The sequence below is a fragment of the Emys orbicularis genome, chromosome 4, assembly GCF_028017835.1.
Source record: "Emys orbicularis isolate rEmyOrb1 chromosome 4, rEmyOrb1.hap1, whole genome shotgun sequence".
Classification (NCBI taxonomy): Eukaryota; Metazoa; Chordata; order Testudines; family Emydidae; genus Emys; species Emys orbicularis.
Window position 1 is genome coordinate 86,544,169 of NC_088686.1, and position 17,596 is coordinate 86,561,764.

Below are 17,596 nucleotides of genomic sequence, written 5' to 3' on the forward strand. Positions count from 1 at the left end.
GCAATTGTCCTGTTTAGTGATCCACGAAAGGAAAGGGGTCCTTGGTGAAGGGAGACCTACACTAAGTCTGACCTGACACTGCAGGAGTAAGACAATAAAAGGTCAAGGAGACTAACGAGAGGAAAAATGCAGACAATAGGTGCCACAGCTAGCACACAGCTCCTGCCACACAGACTATGGGGCAGCAACGTTAACTGCCTCAGACATGTGAAGGGGAAGTGAAGCGGAAAGAACTTGAAGTTTCCTTCTTAAGAATTGTGGCCCAGAATCTTCAGGATTTACCCAGGCCTCACAAAGAGGTCAAAGTGACACAGCTAGACCTGAGATGAATAAAAAATAAAGATTATCTAATTGGAGAGGAGAAAAAATATAGATGTTTTATAGGTTTGAACTAAAAAGGCAACAATTCGTCAGTTAGCTTCTGCAGAAAGTTTGCAGGACACATTTTGGGAGTGAGTAGTAGGGTGAATTTTTGCTTAATTCTATAATTATGATGATGCCTATATATGTGAGGCTTTTTTTTTTTTTTTGCATGAACAAAAAGATTCGGAGTTCACCACTAGCCAGGCTTCAGGACAGAGAACTTCCTCAAGTACTTAGCAATTGTCTCTTTCTATATGTGAAAGAATCCTTGTTCTTGTGATCTGTCTGGAGATAAAAGGAGGAATCTTTGTGGCTTCTGCATGTATCCCTGTTGTCAATGGCATCTCCATTATCACTTCTTTGTAGCTAGGCCTTGCCCTCATTAAAGTGAACAGCCCCTTCCTACACAGGTTGGGCGAATACTCTAAATACTATTTTTGCATTATACATAAACAGACCAATCTTTAGAGATGTTAACAACTGCCTGCTGTTCCCCAGTAACGTTTAAAAGCTTAATCATAGGATACAGGAAGAAAATCTTCCCTAGTTCTATTTTTCATATAAATGGGGAAAGATTTTTGCCATTTAAATCACATTCTTTAGCTTTTCAGTGACCCTGTCTGATCTTTTGACTGGAGACATACAAGCACTGACATTTATCAGAGTATCATTTCCAGGATGTGAACTGGCAAGCGGAGGAAAGGTTTTACTAAGCTTTTCACATCTTCTTAAATACATCCTTTTAAAGATAAATAGCACAATGCAAACACAGTCTTCATTTGTATGGCATCTTGTATAGCAACTTCATCCCCGTACCAACATTTTTTTTTTACAAAGTTAAATAATACAATTACAGAGGTAATGGACTGGGAATGTCAAGTAATGGGCAGAGCATGAGACTGGAAAGCAGGGTACCTGACTTCTATTCCTAACTCTGCTGCTGGCTTGTTCTGTGACCTTGAACAAGTCACTAAATCTCTCCCTGTCTCAATTTCCCCAGATGAAAGATGGATAATAATATCCACTTTTTAAGGCACATTGAGATCTTGAATTAAAGGTGCTATTTAAGTGTTAATGGATACTAGTTATTACATCTATTTTATTATAAATAAGGGGGAGGGAAAAATTAAGGAGATATGTGTTAGGGGACAAGCAGTAAGTTTTTCAGCTGACAGATGACTAGCAAAAAATACATGAAAGACATTGACTCAACCAAAACCAAATTATTTTAAGAGCCATGTAGATTGGGAACCTTTAGGTAATGTCTTTCAGACTGGGGAAGGGAGTAGACAATATTCTCCTCTCTAGCTTTGATTCGTCTACCTATGAAATTACCTGTCTAAGTTCAAAATGTGTGCCCACCCATCCAAGGAAGCTGGATTTCACATTGGAACTATTATCCTAAGTTTCTATATTCATAACTTTGTTCTGGTATTATTTTTCTTAGCTCTGCAGAACAGTAGGTGTGCATGGCACATTACAGAAAATTTAAAGACAGGTTTTTGCCCCAAGAAACTTGCAGTTGAAAGGTCTGCACTTGCTCCCTTTGAAGTCAATGGAAAAACTTGCATAATTCTTGAAGGAATTCTACTCAAAACCAAATTGAAATGTGGCAAATCTTGAAATGGCCTGCGTAAGGTTGCCAACATTGTAGTTCAAAAATAAGGTACTGTTTTTTAGCACTCCCACCCCAGCCTTCCTCCCGACATTATTAATTATTATTATTAATTAAATATTAATAATAATAATAATTAATAATAAATAACAACAACAAGCAGTACTCACCTACATTCATCAAGGGTATTTCTTGCTGCTTTTAGCAGCACTCAACTCCCGATCTTGTTGTACAGAGATAAAAAAATAAGGGACATCCCTTGTAATAAGGGACTGTTGGCAACCCTTATCTGCGTGGCCACACAAGGCCAGAGTGGGTGCTATGCATTTCTGCTGTTCTGGAGAACAAATCTGCAGAGAATCTGTATGAGGGAGCTCCACATCTCCCCCATGGCCTGCATAAATTCCAAGATGGGTCTCTGAAGAGGGAGGAGGAGTGGACGGGGACGTGGGTCACCACAAACCAGGACATAGCCAGTGTGTTTGAGCACATCATGGATTCACATAGCCGAATCCCACATGGGAGGGAGAGGTCACAGCGGGCAATTGCACAGGTGACTATCACAGCATCATCACTAATTTTGGCTCAGAATTCCTTCCCTCAGCCTTGCTGTGTTGAAACTCAGTTTCCAGCAAGTAGAGTTGTTTCATCTGGCCTTTGCTTGCTTGTTCAGAATTGGGCCCATAGATCAAAATTTTCTTATCTGCCACAGGCAGTACATGTCTATTGTCTCACTTGCTTGAAGTCATGTTTCAGCAGGTGTAATAAAAAAATAACTACAAGACATAGAAAGGGATATTGATTCTTCCACTCACTCTGCTGAACAGGCATTTATATTCAGGATTTTTCTGTACTATGATCAGGCAACAAAAGCAATACCATGTGACCTAGGTGACTAATTACATAGTACAAAAGAGCAAATCCAGCCCTCTCTTCTGCAATTGAGGAGGGTCCCTGTGAAGTGCACTTGGGAACTTGATATCATTTTTTGATGAGATTACAACTTCTGTTGATAAAAGTAATAGTATTAATGTAATATGCTTAGGCTTCTGTTCTGTAAGCAGACATTTGACTTGGTACCACATTACATTTTGATTAAGATACTGGAAAGATACAAAATCAACATTGAACACTTTAAATCAGGGGTCTCAAACACGCGGCCCACAGAATTATTTCCTGTGGCCCGCCATAGGCGCCGACTCCATGGGTGCTCCGGGGCTGGAGCACCCATGGGGAAAAATTAGTGGGTGCTCTGGACCCACCAGCAGCCAAGTTTCCCTCAGCCCCCGCCTCCGCTCCTCATCCCCCCAGCGCGCCGTGTTCCCACTCCTCCACTTACCTCCCAGTGCTTCCCGCTGCCAAACAGGACTTTCCAGGCTGGGTGATGCAAAACGCTGCCAGCTAAGTGGCCAAAAATGAAATGACTGTCAAACTTAGCAGTGACTTTTCGCATTAAAGTTTTTTAAAAGTTAATACATTGACTTTTAATAGCATACTATATTACTCTTCATTTTTTTCATTTTTGACTATACTTTTGTATCATTGTATGAAAAAGTTTCAATGATGCGGCCCTCGGGCCAATGTACTAGTCCTCATGTGGCCCTCGTGGTGATTTGAGTTTGAGATCCCTGTTTTAAATGGATTAAAAACTGGCTGATAGATTTCAAAATGTAATTGTAAATGGGGAATCATCATCGAATGGGTATGTTTCTAGTAGGGTCCTGCAGGGTTCTGTTCTTAGCCCTAGGCTACTTTCCCCCTTTCCTTTGAGGCTAAGCATGATCTGAGAGTTTTGTCCCTGTGTTGCAGCCCCAGCGCCAGCTCCAGCCTGAACCGGGGCCACACCACAGGGACCGGGGAACTGTCAGGAGTGGCCCTGAAGATGGAGCATGGGCGGGGCCACGCCTGGCTGTTTGGGGAGGCTCAACCTCTCCCAGCCTATGATATCTGCCGCTCGTGGTTAGTATGGTGAACCAGAAGGAACACAAGTCTGTTGTACAGATCCAGTCCTTCCTCATCTGACTGGAGGTGGTAGAGGTACATAAGGGAACACTCCAAGCAAGTAGCCTCTGTGCTGTGCTGCCTGAAGTAGAAGACTTACCTACAAGACACCTCCCTGGATATCTCCCCAGTGCTCAGCCCTGCTACTTAGGCCCAGTGTTACGATCTGTAATTGCCCTGGACAGTGAAGTATGAATAGTTACTACTCTAAGCAATAGATGTGGAGAACAGTTCACAGGGTTAAATAGGTGTGCTTAAGCCATTCATGGAGTAACTTTGAATAGCATGCAAATTAGTAAAAAATCAAGTGTGTGAATAACTGGTAAACAGAAAAGGGGACTAGATTAGTTGAATAAACTGTTTGCGGCAAATAGTTTGTCCAGTTTGAGACATAATGAACTGGATCAATTGAAGTCTGTGAGTGTTGTTAAGGAACCTGGGGGTTACACTTAACTTTATGTCTGACGACCTGTCTACATTAGAGAAATTAGCACAAGTGTAACTACCCCAAGGTAGCTGAACTGATGCAAACACCTAGAGTAGATGTGCTTCACTGATGTAAAGTGTGTTTTACAGCAATGTGGTTTACTTTGGTAATTCACTAGATTAAATTGCATGCTTTAAACTCTGCTTTACATAGGGGGAGTGCACCTATATTAGGGGTGTGCACTGCTGCAAATTATCAAAACATTTTCCTTTTGTACAGAGATCCTTAAAGTTCAATGGGTCAGTATTTCCATCATCAGCCTCTACTTTTTGTCAATGTTCTTATGCTGAAATTTCCCTCCAAATAGAAACTCAGCTCTGGAATAAAAAGCCATACAATGTTTTTGAGCTATAAAGAAATAAAAGTCATTAGGATTTTTCAAAGGCTTTGTTTTGGCTTGTTTATCACTAGGAATGACTTTGCTAATAAAAATGGAAGTTTGGTACATTAGACCCAATGCCTAATATTTTATTACAGCTGAGCACTTTACCAGATTCCATCTTAAATTTGGGCCAAATACTTTAATCAATCCACACTCAATATTTCTATACATGTCAGTGTGAGTTCCACATATAGTCTAGATGCAGAATAAGGTCATTATGAAAAGGAACATATATTCTCGCATAATGTGTTCAGATTTATGTGGCCCACATGAGACCATGCCCCTAAAATTTAGTAAAGAGAGCATAAGTCTGACTCCATTTTATTTTAAAAGAGAGGCAACTGAAACAACAAAAACTACTAGCTGTTATATAGCACTCTTCATTCATAGATGTCCAAGCACTTTACAAAGGAGAGCAGTATCTTTATCCTCATTTTACAGATGGGAAAACTGAGGCACAGAGAGAGGATGTAACTTGCCCAAGATCACTCAATAGGCCAGTGGCAGAGCCAGAAATAGAACCTAGGTCTCTGAATGCCAGTGCATCACACTAACAACAAGGAGTCCGGTGGCACCTTAAAGACTAACAGATTTATTTGTGCATAAGCTTTCGTGGGTAAAAAACCTCACTTCTCACACTATTCACTAATACACACTGCCTGAGTTGTGGTTTGATGAGAAGAAAAAGAGTAAGGGCTGGCTTATGTGATAACATTTTACAGTACTTAAGCACAGTTGTGTAAATCAAGTGAGATGGCACCATGCTGACCACAACTTTGTGGTCAGTGTAGAACAGAACAAATCACACTCAGCATAGTCATGACTGGTTGATGTGATGCTGACCATGAACCATCCTGGCCTACATTGACTGTATGGTTGTGGTCAGCCTCAGGTTAGCTAACATAGATCTTCACAAATATGCTGACATGTGTGACAACACTTTGTAAAGAAGACAAGCCCTAAAATCCATGAAATAGAGCAATAAAGGTTAATTACTCTTATGCCCTCTCCTACTCTGGCACCACAACTATTCTGGGGACATCGTGCATGTGCTTTGCTGTGTCTGTTTGTGTGGGATACGTTTCACTCACCATTTCTGAATGACCTTGTTTGTATTGTTACTTTTCATGATTCTGCTGCTCTTTAAATGGAGTTGGGAGTGTGCAAGTACTGTATGTATAATACTATTAATAACAGTTTGTACTTAGATCGTACCTTTCATCTGCTTATCTCAAGGTCCTTCACATATTATACTAATGAATTAAACCTCACAACAGCCCTGCCAGGTAGGGATTACGATCTCCACTTCACATGTGGGTCAGTTTGCTGTTAGATAACTTACAGTTCATGACTTGCCCAAGGTCATGCAGGAAGTCTGTGGCAAGACTGAGAATAGAAACCAGATCTCCCATTCTCATGCCTTAACAAGAAGACTATCTTTTCTGTTTGTGAAGCTATTATGCAGTTTATATAGATTTACACGTGGATTTTAAATAAGTACAATTTCAAATATCTGACTGTACTGAACAAAGGTTTATACATAAATAATAATGGTCTACATTCTTGAAAACTTGCAAAAACTGCTTGCAGATTTGCATGCCTAATTGATGCAGACAATCACAGTGACGGCACATACAATCAATTTTGTGCCTGTAATTTTCTGAAAGTTTAGACTAGAAATGTAACAGCATAAAGGTGAAAGAAATGGTTTCAGATAAAATACCTGTATGGTGTATATATTAGGATTAGATCTGAACCTAAAGTTAAGGATGTTTGAACCTGGGATTTTGGATTGGGCCTGGTATGCACAGTGTACAGTCCTTATTATGCACTAGATCATTTTAATAAATTGTCTTAAAATGTGTTATGCCTTGTATTTATCTTCAGTAAATAAACAATGAATTTCCCATCAAGGTGTTTAGGAAAGTAAACAGGTAAGTTTATCAATATTTTGTCTTCTAATGCGTCCATATGCTTTTGTTTTTACAAGTCAGACACAATTAGAAAGCTTTGACATGTAGAAAACGTTATGGCCATTTTATTTTGCTAATGACAGTTGTCCTTTGAATCCTGTTCAGTTAAAAACTTGATTAACTCACAGTTGTTAGTTAAAGATATGCCAAACATTGTCACACATGAGAGTGTGGGTCGTATTTATATAGCCATCTTCAATGGAAGTTTTCCCTGAGTAAGGCTGAGTAAGAACTGAATTGAGATTTTAGGATTTGACCTGTTGAAAATGTGTATAAAACCTATATTAAAAAGATTCACAAGCCTACACATCTCTGAAAGTTCCTCTGCTTTATTCTCCCAGTGGAAGTTTACGAACTACTACCGTCTAATCAATAGTGTAAAAAGAAGGTAGGGCCAGATCCTTAGCTGATGTAAGGACAGTGTAGCTCCAGTGTCTTCAACAGTTCTATACCAGTTTATACCTGATGAAGATCTGGCACATAGGCTTCAAGATGCCAAATATGCCATTTTCGTTTGCAAAGTCTCAAGTAAATGGATGTAGGCAGCAGATAGAAAGCCTTCTTTAAGCCTGGCGGTTCTTAGTGAAGGGGATCTTTTTTATTTCTTTTTTTTTTTTTCTTCATCAAGTCCATTCCTCACTTATCTGATAATGAGAGGGGAGTTGTTAGTTAATTCTTGACAACACACTATAAATTTACAAAAATGAAAATCTTTAACGAGGATTGAAAGGAAATCATTGATTCATGGAAGGAGTCTCAGTTAACTGTGGATTAATTAAATGATATTACAGGGATGAGCACAGGCTGAGAGATGAGAAAAGACTGGATTTTGCCAGGAGCAGGGTTATTACTGGACTGAGGCTTGTGGGTAGAGTGATAATAACACCCCAGACATCTGCATATGGTGCAAAAAAAAAATCTCTTTGGCGAATGTTGAAATGTTACAAGTGAAATACAACTAGCTAAGTGTCATCAATTGTTCAAGGGATATTGTTCAAGATAAAATTTACGCCCACTATTCAGGCATTCTCCCAGACCTGTTAGTCAGGTATTTACTTTGCCACACTTAGCCCATACATAATTTAATATATGGGGCTAACATGTCATGTAGACAATTTTGCAGTTACTTGGTGGGACCACACTTATTTTGCAGTTATACTTAGATACTTTTTATGTGATAGCAGAAGATCTAGATAAAAATGTTTTCAGCTACAATTGTCTTGAGTGTAATGCAGCAGTGGCAGTCAGTAAATTGGTGCCATTGGCAATTGGTGCAGTGGAAGTTGGTAAATGATGGGGCTGCAGGTAGCAATATCCACATCCTCAAATCCTCATTAGCTGCTTGATCGGATTTTCAATGTAAAAACTGGGACACTGTGATTGGAAGGGGACGGAGGTTGCCACAGGGAAGTACTTTGTTGGGAGTTAAGGGAGGTTGTTTCATAATGACAAACTGGGACACTTTCCTCCGACTCTTCTTTATTGCAGTATTTATCCCTCTGGGTCTCCCTTGCTGCTCTAAACTGGTCCCAACCTCTCCTTGCTCTTATCCTGACATCCCCCCTTTCCCTTTCTCCCTCTCTCTCTCTCTCTTACCCCCCTCTGTCCAGAAAAACAAGGAGCAGAGAAAGTAGGGCCTGGTCTACACTATGACTTTAATTCAGATTTAGCAGCGTTAAATCGAATTAACCCTGCACCCGTCCACACAACGAAGCCATTTATTTCAAAATAAAGGGCTCTTAAAATCGATTTCTGTACTCCACCCCGACGAGTGGAGTAGTGCCAAAATCGATATTGTCATTTCGAATTAGGGTTAGTGTGGCCACAATTCGATGGTATTGGCCTCCGGGAGCTATCCCACAGTGCACCATTGTGACCACTCTGGACAGCAATCTGAACTCAGATGCACTGGCCAGGTAGACAGGAAAAGCCCCGCGAACATGTGAATTTTATTTCCTGTTTGCCCAGCGTGGAGAGCACAGGTGACCATAGATAGCTCATCAGCACAGGTAACCATGCAGGCCGATAATCGAAAAAGAGCACCAGCATGGACCGTACTGGAGGTACTGGATCTGATCGCTATATGGGGAGAGGATTCAGTGCTAGCAGAACTTCGTTCGAAAAGACGAAATGCCAAAAGTTTTGAAAAAATCTCCAAGGGCATGATGGAGAGAGGCCACAATAGGGACTCAGATCAGTGCTGCCTGAAAGTCAAGGAGCTCAGACAAGCCTATCAAAAAACAAAGGAGGCAAACGGTCGCTCCGGGTCAGAGCCGCGGACATGCCACTTCTACGCCGAGCTGCATGCAGTTCTAGGGGGGGCCGCCACCACTACCCCACCTCTGACCGTGGATTCTGAGGCGGGGGTAATCTCATCAGCTACACCTGAGGATTCTGCGGACGGGGAAGAGGAGGAGGAGGAGGACAAGCTTGCGGAGAGCACACAGCACTCCGTTCTCCCCAACAGCCAGGATCTTTTTCTCAGCCTGACTGAAGTACCCTCCCAACGCTCCCAAGCCAGTATCCAAGACCATGACCCAATGAAAGGGACCTCAGTGAGTTTATCTTTTAAAATATAAAACTTGTTTTAAAAGCAAGCGTTTTTTAATGATTACTTTGCCCTGAGGACTTGGGATGCATTCGTGGCCAGTACAGCTACTGGAAAAGTCTGTTAACATGTCTGGGGATGGAGCGGAAATCCTCCAGGGCCATCTCCATGAAGCTCTCCTGGAGGTACTCCAAAAGCCTTGCCACAAGGTTTCTGGGCAGTGCAGCCTTATTCCGTCCTCCATGGTAGGACACTTGACCACGCCATGCTAGTAGCAAGTAATCTGGTATCATTGCATGACAAAGCCTGGCAGCGTATGGTCCCGGTGTTTGCTGGCATTCAAGCAACATCCATTCTTTATCTCGCTGTGTAATCCTCAGGAGAGTGATATCGCTCATGGTAACCTGGTTGAAATACGGGAATTTAATTAAGGGGACAGAGGTGGCCGTTCCTACTGGGCTGTTTGCTTGTGGCTGAAAAGAAATCCTTCCCTGCAGTTAGCCAAGCGCGGTGGGGGGAGGGGGAAATTGGCCCTGAGCTTTTCGCGTTTGGCTAGCAGGGATCTTCCCTGATACCAGCTACGCAGTGGGGGGAGGGGTACAGCGATCATCCCAGATAATTCATGGCGGGAGGGGAGGGCGGGGGGTTAGTTTGGTTTCTGCAGGGATCTTCCCTGATACAAGCCACGCGGTGGGGGGAGGGATAAAGTGATCATCCCAGAGAATTGGATGGGGGGGGGGGGGGTTAGTTTGTTTTCTGCTGCTGAAGGTTAACAGGAAAACCACAGCAGTCAACGGGCTTTGCTTGGTATGTGGGAAAAGAGGGCGCAGAAGCCGAAAGACAATGGCTTACCATGGCCGCATGCAAGCTGAATTCTGTTGCCCGGACCTGCGTCTGTGATCTCTAACACCAAAGCCACAGGCACTCAATATTAAGATGGAAAATGCGAGCTTGTACTGAAATCACATCTGCTATGTAATGTGAATAGTGTTGTTCACCATGAAAGAGTATAAGCATTGTTCTGTAAACCGTATCATTTTAAAAACTTCTCTCCTTTTTTTCATCCCTCCAGCAGCTGCGAATTTTTCAAGCCTCCCTCCTCCGTCCCGAAGGCTATCTCAGATAAGGCGGCGGAGAAAGAGGACGCGAGACGAGATGTTCTCGGAAATAATGGAATGCACCCACAATGAAGGAGCTCATTTGAATGAGTGGAAGGACACGGTATCTAAATACAGGAAAGATGCCAGTGAACGTGAGGAAGTGAGGGACGCTCGAGATGAGAGGTGGCAGGCTGCAACGCTGGGGCTGCTGCGTGATCAAACGGACATGCTCCGGCGTCTGGTGGAGCTTCAGGAACGGCAGCAGGATAACAGACTGCCGCTGCAGCCGCTGTATAACCTCCCTCCCCCCTCACCATGTTCCATATCCTCCTCACCCAGACGTGTAAGAACGCGGGGGGGGGGGGGGAGGCTCCGTGCACCCTCCCACTCCACCCCAGTGGACAGCCCAACCAAAAGGCTGTCATTATATTGAATTTTTTTAGTGGCCTTTTACTTCCCTCCTATCCTCCTCCCAAACCTCACCAGGTTACCTTGTCGGTTCTCTCCCTATGTTTATAATCAATTAATAAAGAATACATGATTTTTAAATGATAGTGACTTTATTTCCTTTAAAAGCAAGCTGTGATTTAAGGGGGGAGTGTGGTTTGCTTACAGGGAATGAGTCAATCAAGGGGGAGGGTTTTCAACAAACAGAACTTTCACACCGTAGCCTGGCCAGTCATGAAACTGGTTTTCAAAGCTTCTCTGATGCGCAGCGCTTCCTGGTGTGATCTTCTAATCGCCCTGGTGTCTGGCTGCACGTAATCAGCAGCCAGGCGATTTGCCTCAGCCTCCCACCCCGCCATAAAGGTCCCCCCTTACTCTCACAGAGATTGTGGAGCACACAGCAAGCAGCAATAACAATGGGGATATTGGTTTGGCTGAGGTCTGACTGAGTCAGTAACGACCGCCAGCGACCTTTTAAACGGCCAAATGCACATTCTACCACCATTCTGCACTTGCTCAGCCTGTAGTTGAACAGCTCCTGACTCCTGTCCAGGCTACCTGTGTATGGCTTCATGAGCCATGGCATTAAGGGGTAGGCTGGGTCCCCAAGGATAACTATAGGCATTTCAACATCCCCAACGGTTATTTTCTGGTCCAGGAAGTAAGTCCCTTGCTGCAGCCGTTTAAACAGATTAGTGTTCCTGAAGACGCGAGCGTCATGAACCCTTCCCGGCCAGCCCATGTTGATGTTGGTGAAACGTCCCTTGTGATCCACAAGTGCTTGCAGCACCATTGAAAAGTACCCCTTGCGGTTTATGTACTGGGTACCCTGGTGCTCCGGTGCCAAGATAGGGATATGGGTTCCATCTATCGCCCCACCACAGTTAGGGAATCCCATTGCAGCAAAGCCATCTGCTATGACCTGCACATTTCCCAGAGTCACTACCTTTCGTAGCAGCAGCTCAGTGATTGCTTTGGCTACTTGCATCACAGCAGCCCCCACAGTAGATTTGCCCATTCCAAATTGATTCCCGACTGACCGGTAGCTGTCTGGCGTTGCAAGCTTCCACAGGGCTATTGCCACTCGCTTCTCAACTGTGAGGGCTGCTCTCATCTTGGTATTCTGGTGCTTCAGGGCAGGGGAAAGCAAGTCATAAAGTTCCAAGAAAGTGCCCTTACGCATGCGAAAGTTTCGCAGCCACTGGTAATCGTCCCACACCTGCAACACTATGCGGTCCCACCAGTCTGTGCTTGTTTCCTGGGCCCAGAATCGGCATTCCACGGCTATAACCTGCCCCATTAACAGCATGATCTCCAAAGCACCGGGGCCCGCGGTTTGATAGAATTCCATGTCCATGTCCTCATCACTCTCGCCGCCGCGCTGCCGTAGCCTACTCCTCGTCACCTGGTTTTGCAGGTTCTGGTTCAGCATAAACTGCACGAGAACGCACGAGGTGTTTACAATGTTCATGACTGCTGTCTTGAGCTGAGCGGGCTCCATGCTTGCCGTGGTATGGCGTCTGCACTGTTCACCCAGGAAAAAGGCGCAAAATGGTTGTCTGCTGTTGCTTCCCTGGAGAGGGGGGAGGATGTACCCAGAACCACCCACGACAATGTTTTTGGCCCCATCAGGCATTGGGATCTCAACCCAGAATTCCAATGGGCGGAGGAGACTGCGGGAACTATGGGATAGCTATGGGATAGCTACCCACAGTGCAACGCTCCAGAAATCGACGCTAGCCCCGGTACATGGACGCACACCGCCGAATTAATGTGCTTAGTGTGGCCGCATACATTCGACTTTATACAATCTGTTTCCAAAATTCGAATTATATAAATTCAGATTAATCCCGTAGTGTAGACATACCCTAGGTGATCTGAAATAACTCCACCCAGAAGTTTGTATTCCCTGCTCTGTGCTTCCTTCTTATTTTGCAGGGGCACATGCAGACAGTTCTACATCCTGCCTCTGTGGAGCTCATCCTACTAAAGCCTGTAAATTCTGATCTATGCCCCCTGAAACTCAAGTACTGCAGAGTGGCAGATAGGTGTACCATAGCTTGAAGGGGCTAACATAGATGTAGTTCCATAAGGAATTGCCCAGTGGTAGCAGGTAATACTGTAATAATAATATTTAGGTCTTACATAACCCTCTTCTTTAGTAGATCCCAAAGCAATTTCCTAAGGGTGTAAGTATCATTATCCTCATTTTACAGATGGGGACACTGAGGAAGAGAAACTGGCCCTAGATCACACACCCAGCAGTAGAGCTTAGACTAGAATCCAGATTTACTGAACTGTAAACCAGTGCTTGATCCACTAAATTATATTGCTTCCAAAAGAGTTTCATTGCCTACTGTGTACTTATCCTACAGATCCCAGAACAGTTCCCTGAAGCAGTAGCTTGCGGGAAATTGTGAAAGGACTTGTGGGAGATCAGGTCAAACTCCCACAGTTCCCCAAAGACAGTCCTTTACATCCCTGGAACTAGTGCAATTCCCAAATTGTCATCTCAAAATGGAAGCCAGAATGAACAGCTCTCACTACTTGCTCAGCAAGAAGTATTTTTGTTTCAGCTTTGGAAAAATAGTTGAGAGGCATCTGCATTTGCTATGGCCAAGTGGAGGAGGATGTTCCAGACTTACCTCCACAGAGCTGGACACCAGTAATTCACAAAGTTATTGCAGCAATGGTTACACATCCTACCCAAGCCAGATCCATTCAGTACCTGAAAGTGACCTGCATTTTCTGGAGATCCACTTTTGGTCCAGACCAAACTAAGGTTTGTAACCTGTCCTTTAAATCGGCTTCTGTACCCAATGACTGGAAGTTAGCTAATGTAACGCCAATATTTAAAAAGGGCTCTAGAGGTGATCCCGGCAATTACAGACTGGTAAGTCTAACGTCAGTACCGGGCAAATTAGTCGAAACAATAGTTAAGAATAAAATTGTCAGACACATAGAAAAACATAAACTGTTGAGCAATAGTCAACATGGTTTCTGTAAAGGGAAATCGTGTCTTACTAATCTATTAGAGTTCTTTGAAGGGGTCAGCAAACATGTGGACAAGGGGGATCCAGTGGACATAGTGTACTTAGATTTCCAGAAAGCCTTTGACAAGGTTCCTCACCAAAGGCTCTTAAGTAAAGTAAGTTGTCATGGGATAAAAGGGGAGGTCCTTTCATGGATTGAGAACTGGTTAAAAGACCGGGAACAAAGGGTAGGAATTAATGGTAAATTCTCAGAATGGAGAGGGGTAACTAGTGGTGTTCCCCAAGGGTCAGTCCTCGGACCAATCCTATTCAACTTATTTATAAATGATCTGGAGAAAAGGGTAAACAGTGAGGTGGCAAAGTTTGCAGATGATACTAAACTGCTCAAGATAGTTAAGACCAAAGCAGACTGTGATGAACTTCAAAAAGATCTCACAAAACTAAGTGATTGGGCAACAAAATGGCAAATGAAATTTAATGTGGATAAATGTAAAGTAATGCACATTGGAAAAAATAACCCCAACTATACATACAATGTGATGGGGGCTAATTTAGCTACAACAAGTCAGGAAAAAGATCTTGGAGTCATCGTGGATAGTTCTCTGAAGATGTCCGCGCAGTGTGCAGAGGCGGTCAAAAAAGCAAACAGGATGTTAGGGATCATTAAAAAGGGGATAGAGAATAAGACTGAGAATATATTATTGCCCTTATATAAATCGATGGTACGCCCACATCTCGAATACTGCGTACAGATGTGGTCTCCTCATCTCAAAAAAGATATACTGGCACTAGAAAAGGTTCAGAAAAGGGCAACTAAAATGATTAGGGGTTTGGAACGGGTCCCATATGAGGAGAGATTAAAGAGGCTAGGACTCTTCAGCTTGGAAAAGAGGAGACTAAGGGGAGATATGATAGAGGTATATAAAATCATGAGTGATGTGGAGAAAGTGAATAAGGAAAAGTTATTTACTTATTCCCATAATACAAGAACTAGGGGTCACCAAATGAAATTAATAGGCAGCAGGTTTAAAACAAATACAAGGAAGTTCTTCTTCACGCAGCACACAGTCAACTTGTGGAACTCCTTACCTGAGGAGGTTGTGAAGGCTAGGACTATAACAGCATTTAAAAGAGAACTGGATAAATTCATGGTTTATGGCTATTAATGGCTATTAGCCAGGATGGGTAAGGAATGGTGTCCCTAGCCTCTGTTTGTCAGAGGATGGAGATGGATGGCAGGAGAGAGATCACTTGATCATTGCCTGTTGGTCCACTCCCTCTGGGGCACCTGGCATTGGCCACTGTCGGTAGACAGGATACTGGGCTAGATGGACCTTTGCTCTGACCCGGTACGGCCGTTCTTATGTTCTTATGTTCTTACCTCAGACTGATGAACTGTCCTTGAAACCTGATTGAGCAGCTGTGGCTTCATAGGAAGGAAAGGAAACTTTTTGCAGCCATTTGGTAAGCTATCCTTGACTTTACAGCATCTATCATTAGGTTGAGAGCTCTGATTGTTGTGGGAAAGAGAGCAGTGATTGCCCTCTAGAAACTGACATCAGATAGTTATCAGTCAAATGGGTGCCAGTCTGTGCTGGGTACCGTTGCTTTGGAGATGAACATGAGAAAAGATAGTATTTCAAGGGCATGTGATCAATGTGGCTAATGTGAAAAAGTCCATTTAGGGATTTAAGCATTTTAAATTCCTAAACTGTGCAGGAGCTATTGAAGGAACACATGTGCCCACAATGTCCTTTTTTCTCAGAACATAACAACGGTCATAGTGGGTCAGACCAATGGTCATTCTAGCCCAGTATCCTGTCTGACAGTGGCCAATGCCAGGTGCTTCAGAGGGAATGAACAGAACCGGCAATCATCAAGTGATCCATCCCCTGTCGCCCATTCCCAGCTTCTGGCAGTTAGAGGTGAGGGACATCCACAACATGGGGTTGCATCCCTGACCATCTTGGCTGATAGCTATTGATGGACCTATCCTCATGAACTTATTCTTTTTTGACCCCCGTTATAGTTTTGGCTTTCACAACATCCCCTGGCAATGAATTCCACAGGTTGACTATGCGTTGTGTGAAGTAGTACTTCCTTTTGTTTGTTTTAAACCTGCTACCTATTAATTTTTTTGGGTGACCCTTGGTTCTTGTGTTATGTGAAGGAATAAATAACACTTCTTTATTCACTTTTTCCACCCCATTCACGGTTTTATAGACCTCTACCACATCCCCTCTTAGTCATCTCTTTTCCAAGCTGAAAAGCCACCGTTTTTTTAATCTCTCCTCATACGGAAGCTGTTCCATACCCCCAATCATTTTTATTGCCCTTTTCGGTACCTTTTCCAAGTCTAATATATCTTTTTTGAGATGGGATGACAAGAACTACACAGTAGTCAAGGTGTGGACGTACCATTGATTTATACAGTGGCATTATGATATTTTCTGTCTTATTATCTATCCCTTTCCTAATGGTTTCTAAATAAGAAAAATTTGCAAAAATCTATTACAATTCAGTTTTTAAAATGAATCTGGAAAATGAAAACTTTTTAATTTGTTGTTTTTATTTTTTCAGTTTATCATTTTTCCTTTTTATCCCCTTTATCTGTTTCCTCCTCTTACACACCCACCTCCCAACTTCTGTGGCAAAGTGTGAAAAGGAAAAAATGGGGGACAAAGGGAATGAAAGGGAAAAGGGTGAACAAGGCATTATTATAATACCTGTCCGTTGCACTTTACATAATGTATGTAAAAGCAAAGGCAAGGTCTTCAACACACAGTGCAATAAGGAGGCAGCATGACTTGCAGTAATATATACACAGATGGACACACAAATTGTTGCATCTGAGGCTGTTCCCAATATTACCATAGCCTGTGATCAGTGTGCTGCCCACTTATAAATACTCTGGGCACACCACCTTCAAACTAATGGTGTGTAATTCGGTTTGCATCATTCACATCAGGGAAACTAAATGTTACAATTTTTAAAAAATATGGAGTTATTTCTTGCTATGTAGATGGGGGAATTCTCTTTTCTCTTAAAATAAGTATTAAATATGAGCTTTCTTAATTATTCTGTTCATTTAATTTGTACAGTGAAGGATTTTATAGAGTCTAGAGTTATGTCTGTGTTGAGGCAATAACACTGGTCTACAATTTTTGAGAAGTCGTCTGCTTCAGAGATAAAATGTGCTATTTATTATGTATTTTGATGTGCTGAATTCAAATATGACAATTAAAACAACTGATTGGCTACTGTTTCTAAGATATTTAAGTTTTTACATTTTATGTCTATGTATATTGTGTAGATAGTAGAGTTTTAATCATAAATTGTAAACCTAGGTCTTTTCATGTGTTTATGGTTGCTTTACATGATAATATTTCACCTGTCCTGTTTATGTAACACTTTAAAAATCAGCAAAAGGGTTATATAAATAAAATGTATTATGAAACAAAAGGCAAAAAACTATTATGTACATAGTTTAGTCCTATTCAGTGTCTACTCGGCGCTTCTTGGCTTGTCTCTTGTATTCATTAAATGGAGCATCTCTTGTCACTGTCCAGCAATAGTCTGCAAGCATTGATGGGCTCCATTTGCCCTGATAGCGTTTCTCCATTGTTGCAATGTCCTGGTGAAATCGCTCGCCATGCTTGTCGCTCACTGCTCCGCAGTTCGGTGGAA